The sequence below is a fragment of the Neophocaena asiaeorientalis genome, unplaced genomic scaffold, assembly GCF_003031525.2.
Source record: "Neophocaena asiaeorientalis asiaeorientalis breed wild unplaced genomic scaffold, Neophocaena_asiaeorientalis_V1.1 scaffold868, whole genome shotgun sequence".
Taxonomy (NCBI): domain Eukaryota; kingdom Metazoa; phylum Chordata; class Mammalia; order Artiodactyla; family Phocoenidae; genus Neophocaena; species Neophocaena asiaeorientalis.
The window spans coordinates 217,592-242,379 of record NW_020173941.1 but is presented as its reverse complement, the minus strand read 5'-3'; the positions used below and the strand labels follow the sequence as shown (position 1 = coordinate 242,379).

Below are 24,788 nucleotides of genomic sequence, written 5' to 3'. Positions count from 1 at the left end.
TATATTCCTACCAGCAACATATGAGCGTTCCAGTTTATATGCATTCTCATCAGCATTTGGTGTTGTCATTACTTTTAATTATAGTCATTCTGATAGATGTATAGTGATATTTCATTGCAGTTTTAAATTTGTATTTTCTTTTTTTTTTAGAAATTTATTTATTTATTTTTGGCTGTGTTGGGTCTTTGTTGCTGTGCGCGGGCTTTCTCTAGTTGCGGTGAGCGGGGGCAACTCTTTGTTGCAGTGCCCGGGCTTCTCATTGTCGTGGCTTCTCTTGTTGCGGAGGACGGGCTCCAGGCACAGGGCTTCAGTAGTTGTGGCACGTGGGCTCAGTAGTTGTGGCTCGCAGGCTCTAGAGCTCAGGCTCAGTAGTTGTGACACACGGGTTTAGTTGCTCCGCGGCATGTGGGATCTTCCCCAGCCAGGGCTCGAACCTGTGTCCCTTGCTTTGGCAGGCAGATTCTTAACCACTGTGCCACCAGGGAAGCCCATAAATTTGTATTTTCTAATGGCTAATGATGTTGAACATCTAAATGTGCTTATTTGCCAACTATCTACTTCCTTCAGTGAGTTATACATTCTATTCATATGTTTGCCTATTTTTCTAATTGGAGTATTTGGTTTTTTACTATTGAGTTTTGAGAGATTTTTATCTATTCTAGATACTGGTCCTTTGTCAGATATATGAATTCCAAAGTTTTCTCCCAGTTAGTAGCTTGTCTTTTCATCCCATTAACAGCATTTTTCCTAGAGCAAAGGAAAAATTTTTTTCATTTTGATGAGGGCCAATTTACTAGTTTTTCCTTTTTACAGATAGTGTTTTAGGGTCCAATCTAAGATCTAGTCCTTTGATCCTGAAGTGTCTGCCTAGTCTTAGATTCTGAAGGTTTTCTCATGTTTTTGTTTTATGTTTTCCCTAAAAGTTTGGTTTTACATTTTGCCTTTGAGTACATAATCCATTTGAGTTAATTTTTAATAAGATGTGAGGTTTAAGTCTCGGTTCCTTTTTTGACCTATGGATATCCAGTTGCTCTAGCACCATTTTGGGGGTAGTCATTAGTTAAATCCATTTCCCCCATAACATGCCTTCACTAATCAAGGGGTTTTAATTGTTGCTACAAAAGACTTGCATGTCCTCCAAGCTGCACATAGCCTGAACAGAAAGATGTTTTCCTGAGTAATCATTCCACAAACTTGGAGTCAGCTGCAGGTAGTTCGATTTAAGCCAAGAGTCAGCTGTGTCTAGTTCCAGCTGAGCTGGTTAAGACTGGATGGGACCACCAACCCTTCAACTGGGCCCATAATAGTGTCCACTCAGTGACCTCTGGGATGTGCAGAGGCCTATAGCTTAGTCATGCTTGTACAGAAACACGATTATTACACCTTTTCCCAGTCACCTTTCCTCACACTCCCCACGTTCCCTATACCTCAGACTGCCCTGTTTCTTTATTCTTTACCCTATAAATGCTCCAAGCCCCCCGCCTTTGGGCAGGCGGATTTGAGATTTGTTCTCCTGTCTCTCCTCCCTCAGTCTGCCTTGGGAATAAACCCTCTCTTTGCTACACACCTTGTTGTGCATCAGGCAAAACAAGCGTGGTTCAGTAACAAAAGTCTATTCCTATTTTTCCTCAATTGAATTACTGTTTCATGTTTGTCAAAAATTAGTTGGACAGGGCTTTCCTGGTGGCACAGTGGTTAAGAATCCGCCTGCCAATGGAGGGGACGCGGGTTTGAGCCCTCGTCCGGGAAGATCCCACATGCTGAAGAGCAACTAAGCCCATAAGCCACAACTACTGAGCCTGCGCTCTAGAACCCGTAAGCCACAACTACTGAAGCCTGTGCACCTAGAGCCCGTGCTCCGCAACAAGAGAATCTACCGCAATGAGAAGCCCGCGCACCGCAACTAGAGAAAGCCTGCGCACAGCAACGAAGGCCCAACGCAGCCAAAAATAAAATAAATAAATTTATTTTAAAAAATTAGTTGGACATATTTCTGTGAGTCTATTTCTGGCTTCTATTTATCTATGTGTCTACCCCTCGGCTAGTACCACATTGCCTTGATCACTACAGCTACTTGGTAGGCCATAACATCAGATAGAGTGATTCCTCCCACTTTATTCATCTTCCTCAAGATGCTTTTAGTTATTTTAGGACTGTGCCTTTCCATATAAATTTTAGAATAAATTTATCTAGGTCTCCAAATACCCTAATTTTCAAATTAAATGTATATAATTTAAAAGAGCTATCTAGAGAATACTATTTCAGTCATATTTTTGTCTTTTTAAATTACTTTGTGACATATAGTACAAGTTGGATTAATGCCTATGGCTGGCGCTGATTGACTCCTTGACATTGCAGTTTAAAAAGTTGAGTAAGCCATTAGGCTTTTATATTGCTTCAATTAAGGCAAATGGGGGTAAGGAGGTAAAGCTGCCATTTGTTTATAGACTTCTACTGCACAGAATGAACAGGGTTCATTATAAATATGCTTTTCAATCAAATCAACAAGAAAGAGATAACCAACCCAACAGGAAAGTGCACAAATAGTATAAACAGGCAATTTCACAAACAAGACATGAAAGAAGATGCTCAAACCCACCAGTAAACATAGAAATGCAAATTAAAGTCATAGGAGATCTTTTGGGGGGGCAGGATCTTTCAAAGTGTTAAACATGCACAGCCTTTAACCAACAATTCTACCGCTGGGAATAGTTTATCATACAAAAAACTTAAATGCATATAGAAATATAAAACACAGGATATGCATGTTAGCGTTGTTTGTATAGAGAAAAATCAAAACAACCAAAGTTCATAAACGTGGGACTCACCAAGTTAATTGTGTTTAGCCATATTATTATTATTATTATTTTTTGCGGTACGCGGGCCTCTCACTGTCGTGACCTCTCCTGTTGCAGAGCGCAGGCTCCGGACACGCAGGCTCAGCGGCCATGGCTCACCGGCCCAGCTGCTCCGCGGCATGTGCGATCTTCCCGGACCGAGGCACGAACCCGGGTCCCCTGAATCGGCAGGCGGACTCTCAACCACTGCGCCACCAGGGAAGCCCTAGCCATATTATTTATACTCTGTAATCATTAAAAAGAATGGAGGAGATCTATATGTATTTACACGAAAAGATCACTAAGATGTATTGGATAAATGAAAACGTGTCACAGAGTAACACGAATAATAAGGTTACAAACATGTAAAAATGTAGATCTACAAAGGTGTGTAGAAATATGTAGGAATAACATATACATTACTTATGGCGAGGGAATGGGATTGGAGGTAGATTGGGGAGAATGAGGATTAGGGAAGAGGGCTTTCTGGTTTCACTTTATATATTTCTGTATTGTTCAAATTATTTTTACATTAAGCTCATTTCATGCATTTCTTTAGTACTTGTAATATTTTAAGATGTTGTGTGTGCGTTTTAGATTGCTGCCAACCTCAAGTAACTCTTATAAGTCAAATTGAACGTATTTAACTGAATGTATAGGAGTAATATAATATTGGCCGACCAAAAATGACTTTTGTTTCCCACCTAATTTATTATGGACTCTTTTAGATTTATGCTGTTTTTCAGGGAGTATTCCCACATATCACTAAACAACTCTCTTGGCGTTTCAGACAAAGGCAAATCTGGTGCTCATTAGTGAGTCATTTTCTTTGGCACTGATAAAACAAACATGGGGTTTTAGAGGCACAGAAGTGAGCATTGATCTACTCTTAGACTGTAAGCAGCAGAGATTGTAAAACGTCGACCATCATTTTCATAGGCAGGGGATACTGGCCATCCATTCCTAATGGGGCAAGAATTTTCAATTTATTTTCCAAAGACTTGTTGAACTTATGTCTATCCATCTCAGCATCCAGCCTCCGGTGGCACTTGCAAATAGCCTTCCTTTTGTTGCCATGTTTATCAGTCAAGGGTTTTGTCTGCAAGTGACTAAATCATGGCTGGCTATCTTAAGCAAAAAGGAAATTTATTAGAAGGTCATCAGGGCTGACCGAATTGATGAGAGGCCAGATGGCCCCACTTGAGAAATGGGAATAATCTCAGGGCAGACAGTATGACCAGGCTGAGCAACAGAAACCATGGCAGTGGTCACCTAAGAGGACAACAAGGCCTCTGCCTCTGTGATAGATCTGACCTCACAACCTTGCATGACAAAGTGCAGGACAGTGTCCAATAGGAAGATCCAAAGCCATATGTCCCCTGAATCTGTCAAGGCCAAGTTGGCTACTATCTTCCACTGAAAATACATATATTGGGAGATTTCTCAAAAGGTAGATGAGAGTGCTAGAACAAAATGCCACAGTGGTGCCACCATGGCCTTAGCATGGTGGCCATGGCTAAGGGCAAAATTGTGGACTATTATTAACTTGTTAATATGATATTCTCACAGTGACATCAGAGCACAGTTCTTGAGTTACCTTGCTTTTTCACAAGATCACTCATTTTCATATAAGAATAATATATCTTACCAGTATCAACAATTGTAAAGTGGTCTTGTTTCATTAGCAATCAATAAACAGCCACATATTGGGGAAGGAAGCGTTTTAAAGTATATAGAAGGCAAACAACAGGCTATTATGGAGCTCTTTTTTTTCAGCCATAGAAAGTTATAATTAGGCTCAAATAGGTAAACATGGTGGATTTAACAAATGCATTACTATTCTCTCCTTCCTGAAATCCCATTAAAATGACACTAAATGGACATATTTTAAAAGATCTTTATCTAATATGAAGACTTTGGATGCTAGAAAACAGATGTGAGTGGCAACTACCTTAGAACAAGGAAGCTAGATCCTGTCTTAGTAGTGAGGAAATCTGAGAAGCAACCATTACACTGTAGAGAAAAAGAAAAATGCTCAAAAATTGATAGTGTCATATACTTGCATAAGTGGTAAAAATGTGAGAATTGGTTGAAAGTGTGTTGAGCAATCATCATAACTCCCAGATCCATGCCCCAACTCTGATCAGCTTAATCACTGCTCTTCTCCTCCTATAAGACTCAAGGGTTGTTTTCCCCCTTTGAAGATGGCAAAATAGAGGATCTCTGGACAGAACAAAATCAGTTACAATAGAGAGTAGAAGTAATGTACTCAAAACAGAGGTATTAAGTGGATATTTTCATAATGAATGACGAGGCCCTGGTTTCTTTCCCCACTCAGCTTCCAGGTAATGGCAGCCAGACTATCTCTTCCAAGCAAGTCATTGGAAGATTCTTATCTGGGGAATAGGACCAGTCTAAGAGCTCAGACCTAAGCTACCTTTCACAACAACACAGCCCGGCCAAATCACCCTAAAATGAAGATCCCGGCCAACAAGACTCACCTGTGTACTCTGGGTCTTCCTTTTTTTACTTCCAATTCTTAAGTATGAGCAAACACTCAGGGGTCACCAGAAATTGAGAAAGCATCTAATACAAAAAACAGTGATGAAAACAAATGAACAAAAGGAACTTGGAGGCAACAGAGACTAAGTATAGAGAAGAAAATTTCAAAATCCAACAAACCAATATCCTTATACAGTCAAAAGGACTGTACATCCATTAAATATAAATATCTACTTTTTTTTTTTTTTTTTTTTGCGGTACGCGGGCCTCTCACTTGCCGTAGCCTCTCCCGTTGCGGAGCACAGGCTCCAGACGCGCAGGCTCAGCGGCCATGGCTCACGGGCCCAGCTGCTCCGCGGCATGCCGAATCCTCTCAGACCGGGGCACGAACCCGCGTCCCCTGCATCGGCAGGCGGACTCCCAACCACTGCGCCACCAGGGAAGCCCTAAGTATCTACTTTTAAAAGGGTTCATTCCAGGAGAAGAAGAGCAATCTCGGGGGGTTGGAGGGTGGAGCAGGGAGAGGAATGATGGCAGAAATGAAAAACTGAATAGAAGTGTTGGAAGATAAAGTTAGGTAAATCTCTCAAAAAGTAAACAAAATAGACAAATGTGAAAGACAGAAGAGATCAGGAAAACTAGAGGATAAGACAATAAGTTCCAACATCTAATATACAGTAATATGAATACTAGAAAGAGAGAACTTGAGAAACAGAGAGGAGAAAGCAGCAAAATAATCAAGAAAAATTCCCAAGGCACTTCCCTGACGGGTCCAGTGGTTAGGAGTCCATGTTTCCACTGCAGGGGACATGGTTTGATCCCTGCCTGGTTGGGGAACTAAGATCCCGCAAGCCGCACAGCATGGCCAAATAAAAGAGAGAAAAGAAAAATTCCCAATATTTGAGTATTCCAGATCCTAGGAGCCCACCATCCAAAACAATGGTGGGGCAAGTCTCTCGAAGAACATACAACTTCATGAAATTTCACAGCACCAGGGACAAAAAGAAGATTTAACAAGATTCTGGGGTTGGGGAGAAAGAAATTCAGGAATCAAAATATCATCAGACTTCTCAACAGCAACGCTGGAAAGCCTGATGCAATGAAGCTTTGACGTCATTTAAATTCTGAGGAGGATAATTTCTAACCAAGAATTCTATAAATTATCAGTCAAGCCTATCAGCCAGGATCCTGGCCAGAAAAGAGAGGGTGCACTCCAGGAGGATAATGGAGAAGCTTTAACAAAGGAACTGGCTGTGAAGGTTTGAGCAGAGCCTATTACCACCAGGGCACAAAGGGAAGAATGAAGTCCTAGCATGCAGAGGGTAGATTCTCGCAAATGGTTACAAGACAAGAGCTGCATCCTTTAGCAGAGGATGCCGATAATTGCCTCAAGCTGATGGCAAGGAGGCCAGGAAATATAGGCCCCAACCTCCCTCCTCTTGCCTCCCTCCAATCTCCTACCTGTTTCCCACTGGCCAGACACCCTAAAGGCCAGATGGCAAGTGACTCCAACAATGTTGTTTGTAAACCTCAGCTCTCATGAAACTGAGTAGGGTGGAGATGGGTAGAGTAAGTTATAAAGACTAAATCTGCTAAAATGTGTAACGCCTTTAGAATAATGCCCATCATCTTTTTTTTTTTTTTTTTTGCCTGCACTGCTAGGCTTGGAATCTTAGTTCCCCAACCAGGGATGGAACCTGCACCCTTGGCAGTGAAAGTGTAGAGTCCTAACCACTGGACCGCCTGGGAATGCCCAATGCCCATCATCTTTTAAACACTCAATGTATCTTAGTTATTGTTGTTGTTTGTTATTGTTAGTTCACTATCATTATTGTCATTAAAATTCACGTGAAATCAAATACTGACAAACTTTCTATCCATTTTCTAAATCTACTTCCTCTTTCCCTGATAATGTTCTTCAACACAAATACATAAAATATAAAATTTTATTAGCATAAAAAATATTTCCACTGATTCCAGGGACTTTTCAAATTCTTTCCAGATTTATTAGTAATACTTCATTTGGAATAAATTTTTATTGGACTTACCGGTAGTGATGTGTAATTCAGAAGTAGTGTGACTGGGCAGAGATAACCACAAAGAATTAAGTCAGCCCTGTTTTCCAGGAAAATGTTATGGCCTTAGTACTTTCCCATGAAGTAACTTAATCAGATCACCATAGTGCGATGTTTTGCAAAATAAGTACTATAATCCCCAGAAGTGCTAAACAGAATGGGGTAAGAGGTTGGGGTGGGTGGAGTGCTTAATAATAAAATAACAGAATTGAATCGACCTCAAAATATGACTAGTTCAAAACACAAATACCCATTATTACACAAAACGTATTGCTCAATGTTTCACCACATGTGATGTAAGTTTGAATAATAATGAGATGCCAATTTTGGTCTATCAAATTAGCAAAAATTAAAAAAATTATTCTATGTAGTGTTTGTTGGAGTGGAAGAAAAATGGTACTCATACTGATGGTGGAGTGTTTATTAGTGCAAACCTTTCTAGAGAGCAAGCTGGTATTATGTATTAAAAGTCCTTAAAACATTTAGACCCATCACAGTCTACATGGAGGAGACAGAAATGAAAAGGATACCATAGTATGCATGGTGGAAATGTGTTCCGTGCACTATGGGAACAGAGAAGGAGAAATGAGTCAAGAAATAAACTGCTCAAAAGAAGCAAAGATCATTTCACAAGAGACGGCATTTGGATAGGATTTTGAAGAAGTAATAAAAGTTCATCTGTCAGAGAGAAAAATTTCAGAAGTTAGTCACACTTCTCCAGAGTTACATATCACTATGCAAAAACACAGCACCGTGGAAAGGCATACTCATCAATAGTGAGACTTTCGATGTGTCTGGAGAGGTGGGAGACAGTTCCCGACATTGCTTTTAAAATCATAACGTAGAGACAAGTTAAACAATTGCCTATCTGCAGCACTCCCTCCCCCCAACCACCAAAACCCCTAATCTGGCAAAAAAGAAGATGAAATAAGAAGGCTGACATAGAGACAAATATTTAGGAAGCTAAAGTGGAATTTGTTCCAAGCAAAAGGGCAGCCAGGTTAGCAAGGAGTGGGCATGAGCTGGTAGTGGCAAGTAGCCTGAGATGCCACACTACCACTTATAATTATATTAAATATTTAAGAATAAAATAACTCTATTTTATAATATATTGACTTTTGAAAAAAAGTCAATTTTAATAAAGAAGTCATGTTTGCCACTTTTACAAATGAACTTCTATAAACACAAGCACACCAGGAAGGATGACAGAAATAAGGAAAATTTAAGATACATTTTTTTTTTTTTTTTTTGCAGTACGCAGGCCTCTCACTGCCGTGGCCTCTCGCGCTGCGGAGCACAGACTCCGGACGTGCAGGCTCAGTGGCCATGGCTCACGGACCCAGCCGCTCCGCGGCATGTGGGATCCTCCAGGACCAGGGCATGAACCCGCGTCCCCTGCATCGGCAGGCGGACTAACAACCACTGTGCCACCAGGGAAGCCCTGAGATACATTTTTAAAATATATTTATTTATTATTTATTTTTGGCTGTGCTGGGTCTTAGTTGTGACATCCAGGATCTTCATTGCGGCATGTGGGCTTCTTAGTTGAGGCATGCGGACTCTTAGTTGTGGCTTGCATGTGGAATCTAGTTCCCCGACCAGAGATCAAACCCGGGCCCCCTGCACTGGGAGTGCAGAGTCTTACCCACGGGACCACCAGGGAAGTCCCTGAGATACACTTTTAAAAAACCCAGGAAGATTTGAATGCAGCAGTAACAGCTGGCAGTAACTGTTATTAACTAAAAGAAAAGAGAGCAGTAGACGTCTGCCTGCATTCTGAGTCTCCCTGCTTCCTTTTCCCTGGTTTAGAGTAACCTTCTCTGTCCTCCCTTAAAAATTTCTTCTTCCATCTCCTCATCTCTTCTTAATTGGGAAATCCCAGGCACAGGAGGGGATGGGCCAGCAGTCAGAGGACACAGGACTCCCCCGCCTCTCACATCCAGCTGTGCACATTTTCTTTGACTAGCTGAGAGGGATAAAAGCCAAGAAGGGAAAGAGAGGAAATTCCACTTGGAGAGTCCTAAATGTACACTATTTCTTGGAATGTCTTTCTTCTCTTTATTTCCTCAAGCCACATGTGTGTGTGTGTGTGTGACAGACAGAGAAAGAGAAGAAGAAGGAGGAGGAAGGGAGGGAGAGTCGGAGGGAGAGGGAGTTTGAAGTTATTCAGTTGCCAGTTGGTTTGCACCTCTGCTGCCATCTCCACCCTGCTCTATTGGTGAGGGGGAGAGATATAAGGAAAATGACAATTTAAATGGAAGACCTTTTAAAATACAGATTTATGTTTTATTCTAATTTGCAAATTATATATTCTGGGACCAGCAGTCATGTACCATAACTAATTTTCCAAAATTAAGAATGTTACCTGGATTGTGATACTCCAATGGAATAATCAATGTGGACTTCTTTGAAAAATATGCTATAAAGCACCAAGGGAATTAGCATTTACTGAGTGCCTGTTATGTGCCTGGTACTTCTCATGTGTTAGCTCACAGAAATCTCACAGGAACCCTGCAACCTATTTACCCACATATTACATACAAGTAAACTGAAGTTCAATGAGATAAAACATGTTCAGAAAAAAAAAAAAAAGAAACATGCTCAGGGTCACAGAGCTAATCCATCTGATTTCAGATCTGTTCTCTTCTCAGTACCACAGAGTCTCTCTCTTACAAATTATCATTATTATTATGATGGGTATGCTTCTGAGGTTGAAGGTGAATTCAATGGAATAACTATGTTTGTGGCAGGGCTTTACCAAAACAGGGTTGTTTTCAAGAATATATTTGTTCATTTGCTCAACAAACCTAACAGATGTGCCAATGATATGTCCTGAATTGACTCTTGATTCAGAAAATGTTATCATAAAAATGAACTCTTAAGATAGTCTGAGAGAAATTCATTCTACCTGTGGAGGATAAAGGAAGGTTTCATGAGGGAGAGGGAACAAAATTTTGAATAGATTGTTTTCTGGTGGAGGAAGGGGAAACATAGATGTATGTGGTACATTTAGAAATGGCAAATATCAACACCCAATGAAAAATGGCAAAAGTTGTGGGAAAAGCAATGTGCAGGTCTCTGGCACTGAAACTCTGAGCAGATCCAATGGAACAGCAAAAATGAAACATGGAAATATGTCCTTGTAGTACTTGAAATGATCATAAAGTAGACTCATGAGTGCTGACATTCCTGACTTTCATTTCTTCCTCTCCAAGCCAAAAAGGGATAACAAGCCCACAGTTCTGGGATCTCCTGATCTGAGGAATTCCACATTCTTACAGGTAGCAGAGATGACCGAACTGTAGACATGCTTTCATGATAACTATGAGGTGCATTAGAAAGGAGCATCCCTACAATATTGTATCCTTGATCCTGTGCAAAGGTAAACTCAGACAAGTCTGAGTCATCATTCTTGCCAATTCTTAAAATCCACCTGGTTTTAGTAGTTCAGCCTAGCATAAAAAGTCCCAGAGTTAGAAATACAAATGATTAATAAGCATACAAGAATATATTCAACCTCATTGTTTTAGGATCTACCTAAGTAAATGTGAAATCTATGGAGCTATAAGACATTTCTCATACTTTTCATGTTTCTGTACTTTTGCATTATTAGGCTTCGAGATAATTTATCTTTTCTATACCCCAGGTCTTATTCAGTCTTCAGTTGTCTCCATTCTGCTGTTCAGCTCATCTACTGAGTTTTTGTTTCAATGATCATATTTTTCATTACCATCTTTGTTCATTTGTTCTCTTTCATAATATTCTGTTCTTGTTTCATGGTTACAACGCACTCTTACCTCTTGCTCTATAAATTCAACTTCCACAGATGTTAGCTGAGTTAAGTGCTTCCATTTCATGATTGTGATTATTCCTTTAATGCTTGGCGATGCTTGCTTTTCAGTTCCTCTGTGTCTTTGAGATCCCACATTTGCCTGTCTGAGAATTCTGCTTCTGTTTACAGAGTCTGCACCAGTTATTGTTGGGAAAGAGTTGAATCTGATGCCTATTGGGATGTTACAGTAGCTTATCTTCTGGAAATACCAGCTCCTTTCTGAGGGTAAAAAGTCACCCAGGGGGCTTCCCTGGTGGCACAGTGATTGGGAGTCTGCCTGCCGATGCAGGGGATGTGGGTTCGTGCCCTGGTTGGGAGAGGCCACAGCAGTGAGAGGCCTGCATACCAAAAAAAAAAAAAAAACAAGTCACCCAGTGTAGTGCCCTGCCTCTGGCCCAAGCTCTTATCCTCACTGTTCTAGTTAGGAAGGAACAGTTCTGCTGTCTTCCTCTTGCCTGGCCAGGGCTGATCTGGTTGACCATTCTGGATGCTTTCCCAATTGCTGAAGGGACACTTTCTATTCCTTACAGTCACTGCTATGTGTTTAGAGCAATCCTGAAGCCAATCCCACCTTTAGCAGAAGCACTTTCCTGCTTATGTATTTTCCTCTACTTAGCTAACCATATCTGTTTCTCTTAGGAATTTTTCAAAATTTCTGCTTGATGATGGCGTTTTCCTGATTTTTAGTCCTTCTATGAATGCATTTTTCTCTTAAATTTTTTTATTTTGTGGCTGCTGTGGAATTTCTATAAAGAAGAAAGTTAAGGGCTACAATCTGTTCCTTATGGAGTAGACTTTTTTTTAACTTTTTATTTTATATTGGAGTATAGGTGATTAACAATGTCATAATTAGTTTCAGGTATACAGCAAAGTGATTCAGTTATACATATATATGTATCTATTCTTTTTCAAATTCTTTTCCCATTTAGATTTTTACATATATTGAGCAGAGTTCTCTGTGCTATACAGTAGGTCCTTGTTGGTTATCCATTTTAAATATAGCAGTGTGTACATGTCAATCCCAAACTCCCTAACTATCCCTTCCCCCCATCCTTCCCCTCTGGTAACCATAAGTTCATTCTCTAAGTCTCTGAGACTGTTTCTGTATTGTAAATAAGTTCATTTGTATGTGTTTTGTTTTTTTGTTTTATGGATTCCACATGTAAGTGATACTGTATGATATTTGTCTTTCTCTGTCTGACTTACTTCATGGAGGAGACTTTTAAATATAATGGTATGCATTGAGTGCTACTGAAACATAGGTAAATAAATAATTATTTCAAAAATTTGTATATATATGTGCGGTCTTGTATATATTTATTTCTATTTATTTATTCTCCCAATAGCACCTAATGGCAAGGTATACTAAATATATGGTAATACAAACACACACACACACACACACACACACACACACACACGCTTTGCCATGCAACTAAAAAGTCTCTTCCTTTAGAATAGATTGCAGTGGCTTCCTTGGTGGTGCAGTGGTTAAGAATCTGCCTGCCAGTGCAGGGGACACGGGTTCGAGCCCTGGTCCAGGAAGATCCCACATGTCGCAGAGCTACTAAGCCCACGCGCCACAACTACTGAGCCTGTGCTCTAGAGCCCGCGAGACACAACTACTGAGCCCACGTGCCACAACTACTGAAGCCTGTGCGCCTAGAGACTGTGCTCCACAAGAGAAGCCACTGCAATGAGAAGCCCTCGCACCGCAGTGAAGAGTAGCCCCTGCTCGCCTCAACTAGAGAAAGCCCATATGCGGCAACGAAGACCCAACGCAGCCATAAATAAATAAATAAATTTATTTCAAAAAATAGATTGCAGTCCTTAGTTCTCTCAAATAAATGAATTTAATTGGACCAAGGAGTCATAGAAGTTCATGAACTAGAGGACTCCTGAAAAGAGTCATGAAGGTTGAAGTAATTATGGAAAGAAACATGCTGTAGACAGTTTCTTGGCCCTTAAGAGGTGCCCTCTAACTTCAGGATAAAAATTCAAACTCCTTAGGTTTGCAAAGAAGACTTGGCTCGTGCCTCCCTCTGGTCTCATTTCCAATCACTTCCCCATCTCCTACTATGTCCTTTTCCCCTGCTAAACAGAAGAACTTGCTGTTCTCCAAAGGAATCAGCTGTTTTGGTTTCTGAACTTCCACATGTGTATTTTCCTCTGCTTAGAACATTTTGGCCCTGGCAAGATTATCACATCCAAATATTAACACTGTTTAAAGATAATTCTTTGTTTAAAGACTCCAACTGGTAATGTGTTTATTGCGATTAGCTACCATGTTTCATCCCATTATATGCAATATTATCTTCCTTTTCAAGGATGCCACAGCATGATTTATGTGTCAGCCTCCCCTTGATCCTAAGGCCATCAATATCTCTGAGCATTGGCCGTGCAGTGACAGGGTATTAGGTAGGTATAAAGGCTTTCAGAAAACACCATATTTCCCTTCTCTGGGAGAAAACATGTTGGCTTTATTAATGATGTGTGAACAGGAATCAACAGACTTGGGTCTTAATCCAGATTCTGATAAATATGACCTTGAGAAGCCAAGACAGTTTATTGGGCTGGCCAAAAAGTGCTTTCAGTTTTCAAGTAAAAATAAAAGACACATTTTTCATTTTCACCAAGAACTTTACTGAACAACGTATTCTTCCTTCTGTTCCACTACCCTCTGCCATTTTTCAGGCAACTTCATAATTCCACCTTCCCAAAATTTTTATCTTTTTGAGCAAAGAACTGTTCCAGGTGCCTTTTACAGTCTTCCAGGGAATTAAAATTTTTTCCATTAAGAGAATTTTGTAAAGACTGAAATAAATGGAAATCTGAAGGTGCAATGTCTAGCGAATATGGCGATGAATCAGAACTTCCTCGCCAAGCTGTAACAGTTTTTGCTCCGTCATCAAGGAAACATGCAGTCTTGTGTTATCCTGATGGAAGATTACGTGTTTTCTGTTGACTAATTCCGGACTCTTTTCATCTAGTGCTGCTTTCAGTTGATCTAATTGGGAGCAGTACTTGTTGGAATTAATCGTTTGGTTTTCCAGAAGGAGCTCATAATAGAGGACTCCCTTCCAATACCACCATATACACAACATCACCTTCTTTGGATGCCTTTGGTGTGGTTGGTGGTGGTTCAGTTTGCTTGCCCCACAATCTCTTCCATTCCACATTATTATACAGTATCTACTTTTCATTGCCTGTCACAACTTGTTTTAAAAACAGAACGTTTTCATTATGTTTCAATAGAGAATCGCATGCGGAAATAGGGTCAAGAAGGTTTTCTTTGCTTAACTTATGTGGAACCCAAACATCAAAGCGATTAACATAACCAAGCTGCTGCAAATGATTTTCAATGCTTGATTTGGATATTTTGAGTATGTCAGCTATCTCCCTCATGGTATAAGGTTGATTGTTCTCAATGAATGTCTCGACTTGATCATTATCAACTTCAAATGGTCTACCCAACTGTGGAGCATTGTCCAGCAAGAAATCTCCAGCATGAAACTTCGCAAACCATTTCTGACACATTCTATCAGTCACAGCACTTTCTCCATATACTGCACAAATCTTTTTTTGCATTTCAGTTGTGTTTTTACCTTTCTTGAAATAATAAAGCATACTATGCCGGAAATGTTGCTTTTTTTTCTTCCATCTTCAATATTAAAATGGCTATACAAAAATTCACCAATTTTGATTTTTTTTAAATGCATTTTGATATGACAGCTGTCACAATACAAACTAATAAAATTGTTTCGACTGAAATTAAAGACAACTAAGTGCTACTAGAGCCATCTTACAGGAAAAACCGAACGAACCTCTTGGTCAACGCAACAATTTCTCTCGGCCTCTGTTTGTACATTGAGGATACACTCTCCACAAGAGGGTGTTAAAAAGGTGCTCCTCCACCTCTCTCCCAGGTTTCAAATTTGATAACAGATCGAATAAATTAAAAAAAATTTTTCTGAAATTACTCAGTAACCAACATTATTATTTAAATACTCAAATAATAATACTAATGAAAAATGTTTCCCATCAGTCTTGGAATTCTCCCTTCTCATTCTTTACACTGTTGCACAGTATTCCAAGATATGGCCAAACCATCATTTATTTAATCATTCCTTTGTCGATTTACATCACAGTTGCTTCTAATTTGTCTTATTATACACTGTGTTAGAGGGAACATCCTAGTAAGAAGTTGTATAGTTTCTAATGTATCTGCTTTACTTACAGCAAAAAGTCTGTGCTCTGAGCTTTGTTCCCACCATACATTGGCTAAGAAGCATTAAAACAAAGGTCTCCAGTGTATGCAGATAAAAGCCCCCTTGAGATGGAAGCTAGAGAATAGTGACAAAGCATTTTCACTTGAAATCTGACAACTGTAACCTGGAGCTAGATGAACATCAGCTGTGGGCGGTGGTCCCTTGGAAAAGTATGTCAGGGCTGACACATAGGGTGCTGACTCTCTTGAAGTTTGGGCCAAGGCTGAGCACTAAAGGGGGCTCAGAGCGGGGAATAAATCCTTGAGAGAGCCCAGAGCCTCACAGAAAGGTGAACTACTCTATTTGCTGAGTCCCTGGAACCATAAAGACAGGAGACAACAGAGAATCCCTCATCTTGCTCCTCACAATAGCACTGTGGGTCTTGTGAAAGAAACATGTGTAATTACTGGCCAGAGCAGGAAGAAATCTGGAAGCTTCTTGTCTCTTCTGTTAGTATGGAGGCTATTGAGGGAGGTCACTGATCACCCTGACCTGAAGAGTTGACACTAGTGAGAGAGAAGCCCTGGACCCGTGGAGGGCAGCACCATAGAACAAAACAGCAAAAGTAAAAATAAGACCAGTCTAACTGAAAGTGCCAAACAGGCCAAGGAAGACTGATGAACTGACTTCACAGGAACTCTAGGTACTGAACACTACTAAATGCCAGCATGATGCTAGGGGCTCTTATAGTCAACATCTCCTCTCCTCCTCTCCTCACGAGTACTCTAAAAGGGATGTTATTACATATCCCCGTTGGACATACGAAAACATATGTCAAGCAAGACCCAAAGAGGTTCTTCCTTCCTCCCTCCTTCCTTCCCTCCCTCCTTCCTTCCCTCCCTTCCTTCCTTCCTTTCACAAATATTTGTTCAGAATCTGTGATGTACCAGGTACTATTCTCGGCACAGCATACAGAGGTAAACCAGGAAGATAAGGTCACTGCTTTCATGGATCTATATCCTTGCAGAAGATGACAAATAATAAAACAAACAGATGAGTTAAAATATAAACAGATATGTAATAAACAAGAAAAATATTAGATTGCAATAAGTGTATTTAAGAATATTAGGTTGTGATAGATATAAATTAGGGTGATACCGGGGAACTTTTTGGGGTGATGGAGATGCTCTACATCTTTTTTAAAATTTTTATTGGAGTATAGTTATTTTACAATGTTGTGTTAGTTTCAGGTGTACAGCAAAGTGAATCAGTTATACATATACATGTATCCACTCTTTGAGATCCCCTACATCTTGATTATGGTGGTTACACAATTGTATATGTTTGTCAGAATTCATAGAATGGTACACCTTATAAAGGGTGACTAGCCCTATGTAAATTAAATCTTGAAAAACTTGACCTTTAAAAAATAGGATACTAGGGCTTCCCTGGTGGCGCAGTAGTTAAGAATCTGCTTGCCAATGCGGGGGACACAGGTTCCAACCCTGGTCCGGGAAGATCCCACATGCCACGGAGCAACTAAACCCATGAGCCACAACTACTGAGCCTGTACCCCAGAGGCTGCGAGCCACAACAACTGAAGCCTGCACGCCTACAGCCCAAGCTCCGCAACAAGAGAAGCCACCGCAATGAGAAGCCTGCACACCACAATGAAGAGTAGCCCCTGCTCGCCACAACCAGAGAAAGCCACATGCAGCAACAAAGACTCAATGCAGCTAAAAAATAAATTTATTTAAAAAAAATAGGATCCTACAATAAAAAGCTATAGGAGGCTGCTTTAGATTGGGCAACAAAGTCCTCACTGAGAGGGTCATAATTAAGTTGAGATTTGAATGTAAGGAAAAAGATGAAGGGAAAGGCGTGCCTTTTTGCAAAATCTCTATGGTGGGAATAACCTTGGCATGTTCAAGTTAGAGTAGGGTGGGTGAGGTTGGAAATGTGAACAAGAACCGGAACATGGGGGAGGTTAGAAACCAAGATCAGGAGACTGATGTTATTTTCGTGCCACAGGAGTACTTAAGTTTTTAAGCAGGGGAATTACAAGTTCTGATTTATGCTTTTGAAAGATCACTCAGGCTGCTATGCAGAGAACGACTGGTCAAAAGCAAACATGGAAGGACACAGGAGGCTACTGTAATAGTCCAAGCAAGAGATTACGGTGTCACGGACTAGGGTGGAGGCATAGAGACAGAAAAAGGCAGAAACAATACAATATAACTGTATTATATGAGTTAAGGTAACAAATAAATCCCAATCTCAGTGGTTTAATAGAGTAGAATTTTCTTTGGTTTTCCTGACTGGTGTGCTTCTTTCTATCTGGTACATAGAGAATGGGGTTCCTTCTACCTTTTGACTGCACTCTCCTCCAGCGCCACGAAAGTCCTCCTCATTAAGTCACGAGATGGCAAATGCATGACCACCGGTGGGAAATTGTTATGGGCCTGGTCTGAAACTGTTATACATCAAGTTAACCCACACTCTATTAACTAGAAACTAGCCACATCCTCCATGCACCTAACTGCAAAGGAGGCAGAGAAATGTTGTCTATGACTATGCCCAGGTAGAAAGGGAACCTGGTTTGGTAATCATCTAACAATCTCTGCTGCCATTGTGTTTTGGAGGTAGAGATCACAGGTTGTGGGAATGGATTGGGTGAAACTGATGAAAGGAAGAGAGGGATCAAGAAGGAAGCCTCAGCTGTACACCTGAATAACACAACATTGTAAATCAACTATACTCCAATAAAATTTGAAAAAAAAAAAAAAAAAAGAAGGAAGCCTCAGAATCTCTCACTAGTGATGCTTGGAAACAGGGGTCAAAGAAGATTTAGGATATATGCTTGATCCCTCACCTTTCTGTGAGGGAGGATGAATGCAAGGAGACAAGAAGATTTTGCCCATAGCAATTGAGCAGCACATAAAGGCAGAAAGGGAGGAAGTTACCCTAAAGGGAAGCTGTCCCTGATGATATAAAGTATTTCTTTGAAGAAGGGTGTACTCACCTGTCTAATTATACCTAATAATTAGTGAGCAGAGCCACCAGTCTTGGTGGCAGCAAGCAGCAGCTAGTCTTGTCAGCGTTATCAGTACTGAAGATGCTAAGACCAAAAATCTTCCTGGTAGATCCTCCCTTCACCGGGTTAGAGAATGTGCAAAGACAATGGGCATAGTATTACCTTTAACTACACCCCTTCCAAAAACTCCCAGGTAAAGAATCAAGCCTGGGGCTCCCCTGGTGGCGCAATGGTTAAGAATCCGCCTGGTCCGGGAAGATCCCACATGCCGCGGAGCAACTAAGCCCATGCGCCACAACTACTGAGCCTGTGCTCTAGAGCCCATGAGCCACAACTACTGAAACCCGCACGCCTAGAGCCCGTGCTCCGCAACAAGAGAAGCCACCGCAATGAGAAGCCTACACACTGCAACGAAGAGTAGCCCCCACTCGCTGCAACTAGAGAAAGCCCGCGCGCAGCAATGAAGACCCAACTCAGCCAAAAATAAATAAATTAATTAATTAATTTTAAAAAAAGAATCAAGCCTACTTCATAACTTTTTAAATAGGAAATTGTGAACTCTTTGAGATCATGTCTTATTAATCTTTACATCTCCACATAGTACACAGTATAATGCTTAACATAAACTATGCCCTCTGTAAACACTTGTAAAAAATTGAATATTTATGGGCAGGCTAAGGTCAAGATTGATTATATACATAACAAGTTACCTGAAAGCAAGCACGTATGCCATGTGACCTCAGTACAAATTTATGAACTATGGTTTGGCTTCAGTTTTGATACCATTATGACTAAACTCATTCTCCTTGGAAAGACTGTTTAATCCTTTCACCCATTTACCTGGTTAGATGCACGATACTCAATTTTCTTAGAATTTATATTCTTTTCTAGTCATGATTTTCTTGGTATTCTTTATCAGTTTCATTGCCATGTCAATTAAGTTAATGCCTTTAAATATATGTATATGAATCATAACTTTTTTCATTATACAAATGATACATATTTATTGAACAAAAATTTACAAAACGAAAAGCAAAAAGAAGATAGAAAATAGCCATAACCCAACCATGCAGAGATATCTGGCATTTGCACGTATAGCTTTCTGGACTTTTCATTTCATACATATTTACACATATCCCTCCTTTATCAAGATAGGATCACTCTGAACTTAATATTTCTGGATGTACTTTTTTAAAAATTTATTTATTTTATTTATTGTTGGCTGTGTTGGGTCTTCATTGCTGTGTGTGGGTTTTCTCTAGTTGTGATGAGTGGGGGCTACTCTTTGTTGCAGTGTGCAAGTCTCTCATTGCAGTGGCTTCTCTTGCTGTGGAGCATGGGCTCTAGGTGTGTGGACTTCAGTAGTTGTGGCTCATAAGCTCTAGAGCACAGGCTCAGTAGTTGCGGCACACGGGCTTATTTGCTCCTCAGCATGTGGGATCTTCTGGGACCAGGGCTCGAACATGTGTCCCCTACATTGGCAGGTGGATTCTTAACCACCACGCCACCAGGGAAGCCCTCTGGACCTACTTTTAAAAAAATATTTAAAAAGCAAATTCTAAGTGAGCATATTTTAAATTTGTTTTCAAATATGTATTCTTTGTTCCAGCTTCACAGATCATGGCAATTTTTCCTGAAAGCAGATATAGGTAAGACTTATTCTGTGAACCTCAATAACACAAATGAGTCAAAGTTTAACTAAAAGGATTTCAGGTCAACATAAGTCAGGGCAGCATAGCAGGAATTCACAACACAGGTAGAATTCGAACCAGTTGGTCTCTAAGTCCCCAGCAATGAGTTCTGTGATTCTCTAACTAGAATAAGGGAAGAGAAGAGGTTGGGAGGAGGAGGCAAGAGTTTTCAAGATTTATCAGAGGTATAGGGAATTGTTTGATTAGAATGAATGCATAAATAAATTTGGAAGGCAGATCATAGGCAAACTGGGGAGTTGTGTGTTATAAGGAGGTGGGGTGGGGAGACGAAGGATATTAAGTACATTAATCATTATGTCCTTCTCTTTGCTTTTCTCTTTCTCCTTCTCCTCCTGGCTTCAGCTTTTGCAACTGAATGTCCCTAGACTCCCAGACTTCTGAAGTCATCCTTTGCTTTAAGTACCCATACACACTCACTTCTTCCTATAAATCAGGACAGATTAAGTTATGCTAACAGTAATGAACAACTCCCAAATCTCAGTGACTTAAAACAATAAAGGTTTATATTTCATTCATGCTGCATAACATCAGGCTCAACCAGGGATCCAAGTGATAGAGCAGCCACCATCTCAAATAGTTCCCTCCATACAGGAGGGAAAGAGAGTTCTGGAGAATCAGCAATCACATGCTCATCTCTGAGATAACATATCTAATTTCTGCTTACATCTCATTGGCCAGAATTAGTCACATGATACCACCAAACCACAGAGGGTCGCAGGGTACAATGTTACCAAAGTGCTGCTGGAAGGTGGAGAACCAGAAATACTTGGTGGGTATTACTAATGAATGTCACACCATATACCTACAGGAAATCCAATGTCAGTTTCAGATCTCTTTCTGACGTCTGTTTTCCCATAAACTTGAAAGCCCATTGTTCTGTTCAGTGTCATAGTCACTTTCTAAAAACTTCTTGATATAAAATAATTAAATGTTTCACTTTTCCATATATTTCCCATTGTTCTACATAGGCTCTATCCAGCCTACTGGCCCTGTAAAAGTTTGCAGTATTCCATGTGAAGATTAAGTATTTATTGAATGAATGAGTAGAATGCCACACATTTCTTAAACCTTGCTCTATGCCATGCATTAGAATTTCTCTCCAATTGTTTTAAATCGTGCACTAGGGAAGTGAGCTTTATTTCCTTTTATACCTTTATTCATACCATAGTGAGCTTTTATTACCTTTATTCATACCATAGTCCATATGGAGCTCTTGGGGTGGGTAGGGCATTCCTGTATTGTAATTTAATGGCCTTACTGGCAGTGTTCTTAAAGATGTTCTCTACTGACATATTTCGTAATTCACTGAGCTCCACACTTTTCTTTTCTTACCTTCTCCTCTCTTTCCTTCACTTTCCAAGATTACAAAATATATGATATAATCAATAAATGATATAATTTATGTTTTAGTTTTCATACTGTATGCCAAAGAATTGCATTTTCCCACAATGTCTTGCTGGGAAATTGAAATCCAGTCTTTTTAAAGTATACTCAGACGTGAGATCTCTTAGAACGTGTTTCTCTTTCCTCTCTTCCTTTTTCTCCCCCTCGATCCACATCCACCTGACACTTCTCCATACCTTTTCCCGGTCAGCTGAGGCTGAGCATGTTGAAAGGATTTTAAATGTCTTCTTCTCCCTCTGACAGATATTTGAAACTCCACCCTAGAGTCCATTTTTTTTACTTTAAATTTGTGGAATAGTGACATCACCAAACCACTGTGCCAGCTTAGGAGATCTTAAAGCTTGTTCAGTGCAGTCTTAGCCCAAATCAAGTGTAGAGTTGTCCCTACCTTGTCTTTAGGTGTCTAGTAGCTGCTTCGACTTATGGGAATTGGAACACTGTGGGGAAGCAGCTGAAAGGGGAGGTACTTCTGCATAAAAGCAGTCCTGCTGGGTTTTCAGCCAGTGACTGGTGGGTGCAATCAAAGAGATTGGGGGCAGGGGGTGTTGGTGGTGACATCTATCCCTGAAGGCAGAGCATTGGACTGGCCAAGTCTTCCGAGCCCTTGAAAGGAATTTTCATCAGTGTATCTTCTCTCAGCTCCTCAGACACATCCTGGGTAGTGTGTACTGGGGGGTGGGCAGGGAGTGCTTATTATCTTGGGCAACTTCCAAGGTAAGTTCACAACAAAACTCCCTCTGCTCTCCTCTCTCCTTCTCCCTCTGCTCTCCTCTCTCCTTCTCCCTCTGGTTCTCCTCTGAATTCCCACCCACACCCCCTGCATCTTTTCCATACAAAACCCTCATTCTCCTCTTTTCTTCCACAGTAGAACTGAACACTCCCTCAAAACCAGAGCCCACAAGATTAGGCACTGTTTTCTCTTTGCTGAATGATAGGGTTTCCAAACATTGGACAGAGGTGGGGGGAATTGCATGGGGAAATGGGAGGGAGAGAAAGAAATCCTCCACCCTAGATTGGGTTAATCCATCAAAGTAATCATTAAATGTTATGTTAAAACAAGTTGAACATTTACACCCTGTTATACTTGGAGCTTTGTTAAAATGCAGATTAACAAAGAAGGGTATCTCTTGTTCGTTATTTGACCTAAGTAAAGATTAATTTCCAACACTTTTCTGAGAGTAAGTTTTGATAAATGAGACCTAGAGGGAACTGAGTACTTTAAAGAGATGCAGAAAGCACATGGGCAGAGAATATGACCAGGAAAAGAATGGGAAAGGCTGTGACGGTTCTGCTGTAGGCTTGCACAAGTAAAGTTATATTTACTTCCTAAACCACGAACTTAAAATACTCATATAGGGCCTCCCTGGTGGCGCAGTGGTTAAGAATCCGCCTGCCACTGCAGGGGACACGGGTTCTAGCCCTGGTCCAGGAAGATCCCACTTGCCGCAGAGCAACTAAGTCCGTGCGCCACGACTACTGAGCCTGCGCTCTAGAGTCCGCGAGCCACAGCTATGAGTCTGTGAGCCACAACTACTGAAGCCTGCGCACCTAGAGCCCACGCTCCACAAGAGAAGCCACTGCAATGAGAAGGCCGTGTACCGCAGGAAGAGTAGCCTCTGCTCGCTGCAGTTAGAGAAAGCCCACACGCAGCAACGAAGACCCAACGTAGCCAAAAATAAATAAGTAAATTAATTAATTAAAACAAATACTCATATAATTCCACTTTCCAGAGAAATATCATGGTTTGTTCCTTCCAACTCTCTATTCATCCTATTCCCGCTGACCATGCCTATCTTCTTCATAGTCATGCCTACCTGGTCTAGACTAGATCCTCTTTTGCACCAAACTTAAACCCTCTAATTCTGTCAGTGAACTGGGATATAATCCCCTCATCTCTCATCTGCTGTGGGTCCAATATAGAGAGTTTTGAACCCTAACAGCTTTATGCGCATCTCAGTGAGTATCCAGTAAATTCTGCACCCTCAGCCTACCCCCCACAACTGCTCTTTCCAGGAGAGATAAGATCAGTCTAAGCCTTTGATGTGCAACACAAAGATGCCTAAGGGATTCAAGGCTGACTTTAGATCAGAGCAAATCCAGATTCCAGTATCAATGGCGGAACTAAGAAAGCATGAGAGAAATGAATATAATGGGAGCAAATGGGAAGCAGTTTGGTAGCAAGAGTAGAGACTGCTAAGTAGTGAAGAATGACAAATGAGAAAGAGAAGCCAAAGCTGCCAAAAAAAATGGCTGTCAATCACAGGAAACGCCACTACCATCAGAGCAGTGGGGTATTACCAGACAGGTTCCCCAAGGACCTTGCACAAAAGGAGAGGAAAATTTGGGGTATTTCAAGGCATGGTGACTTTTCTATGATAACTGTTACCTATGATTTCAATCATCTTCAAAGTTAGAGTGGTTCGGGGAACGTAAGGCCATATTTTAATTAACTCTAAGACTATCTACCCACCCACCTTCCTCCCAAAAAATCAAGGATTTGTGGCCTGGAAAAATTTGTATTATAAGATAGCCCCAAAATGCTGGAATGTCCTAAGTCTCTGAAACTGAACTACTTTTCTGGAAGCTGATGTATTTACCTACTGACCACAATAAACCAAGGACTGCAACAGACCCCACCCAGGACAAAAGCAGAGGAGAGGGTAAAGAAATGCTACATCACTGGAGACAGTTTAGAGTTTGCCAGCTGTGCACACTTTTTGTTTCAAACGTTCTATACAAGCTTGGCAATGTTTAAGGAAAACTAAAGTAACATCACCAGGGTCAAGTTCAAGTGTTTAACCCCAAACCCCATACCGCATAATTGCCTTACTGCAAATAAGATATTCAGGGTTTCTCTTAAAATCCCTACTGGTGTCTTTCTTTTGTTGTTTTGAAACCACTGCTGAATCTGCACCAAGTTAAACAAACTTCCTAAGAGAAAAGTGTCCATGACAGATAGAATAAATGATCCCCTTTCAAAGTAAGTGAATTTTAAAATGTAGATGATCATTCTATATCCTTAGTTTTGGCTGCCAATGCAAATGAGTCAGAGAATTTGCCTCAGACAGTGAGTTAATTGTGTAACTCTACAGAGGAAAATGCCATTGGAGAGTACTTGCTGACCTCACAGCTGAAAAAAAAAAAAAAAAAAAAAAAAAAAAATTAAAAAAAGTGGAAACAAATT

The 24,788-nt window shown here is 40.6% G+C and overlaps 1 protein-coding gene across 2 annotated transcripts in view; it reads right to left on the bottom strand.

The window, feature by feature from the left end:
* The window catches only part of NMI (N-myc and STAT interactor), a 112,883-nt gene that overhangs the window by 47,374 nt on the left and 40,721 nt on the right, over window positions 1-24,788 (bottom strand). For both annotated transcript variants that reach the window (XM_024752728.1, XM_024752725.1), the window contains exon 3: window positions 5,339-5,423. The gene's annotated coding sequence lies outside the window, so the exon portion shown is untranslated. The remainder of the gene's footprint in view (window positions 1-5,338; window positions 5,424-24,788) is intronic.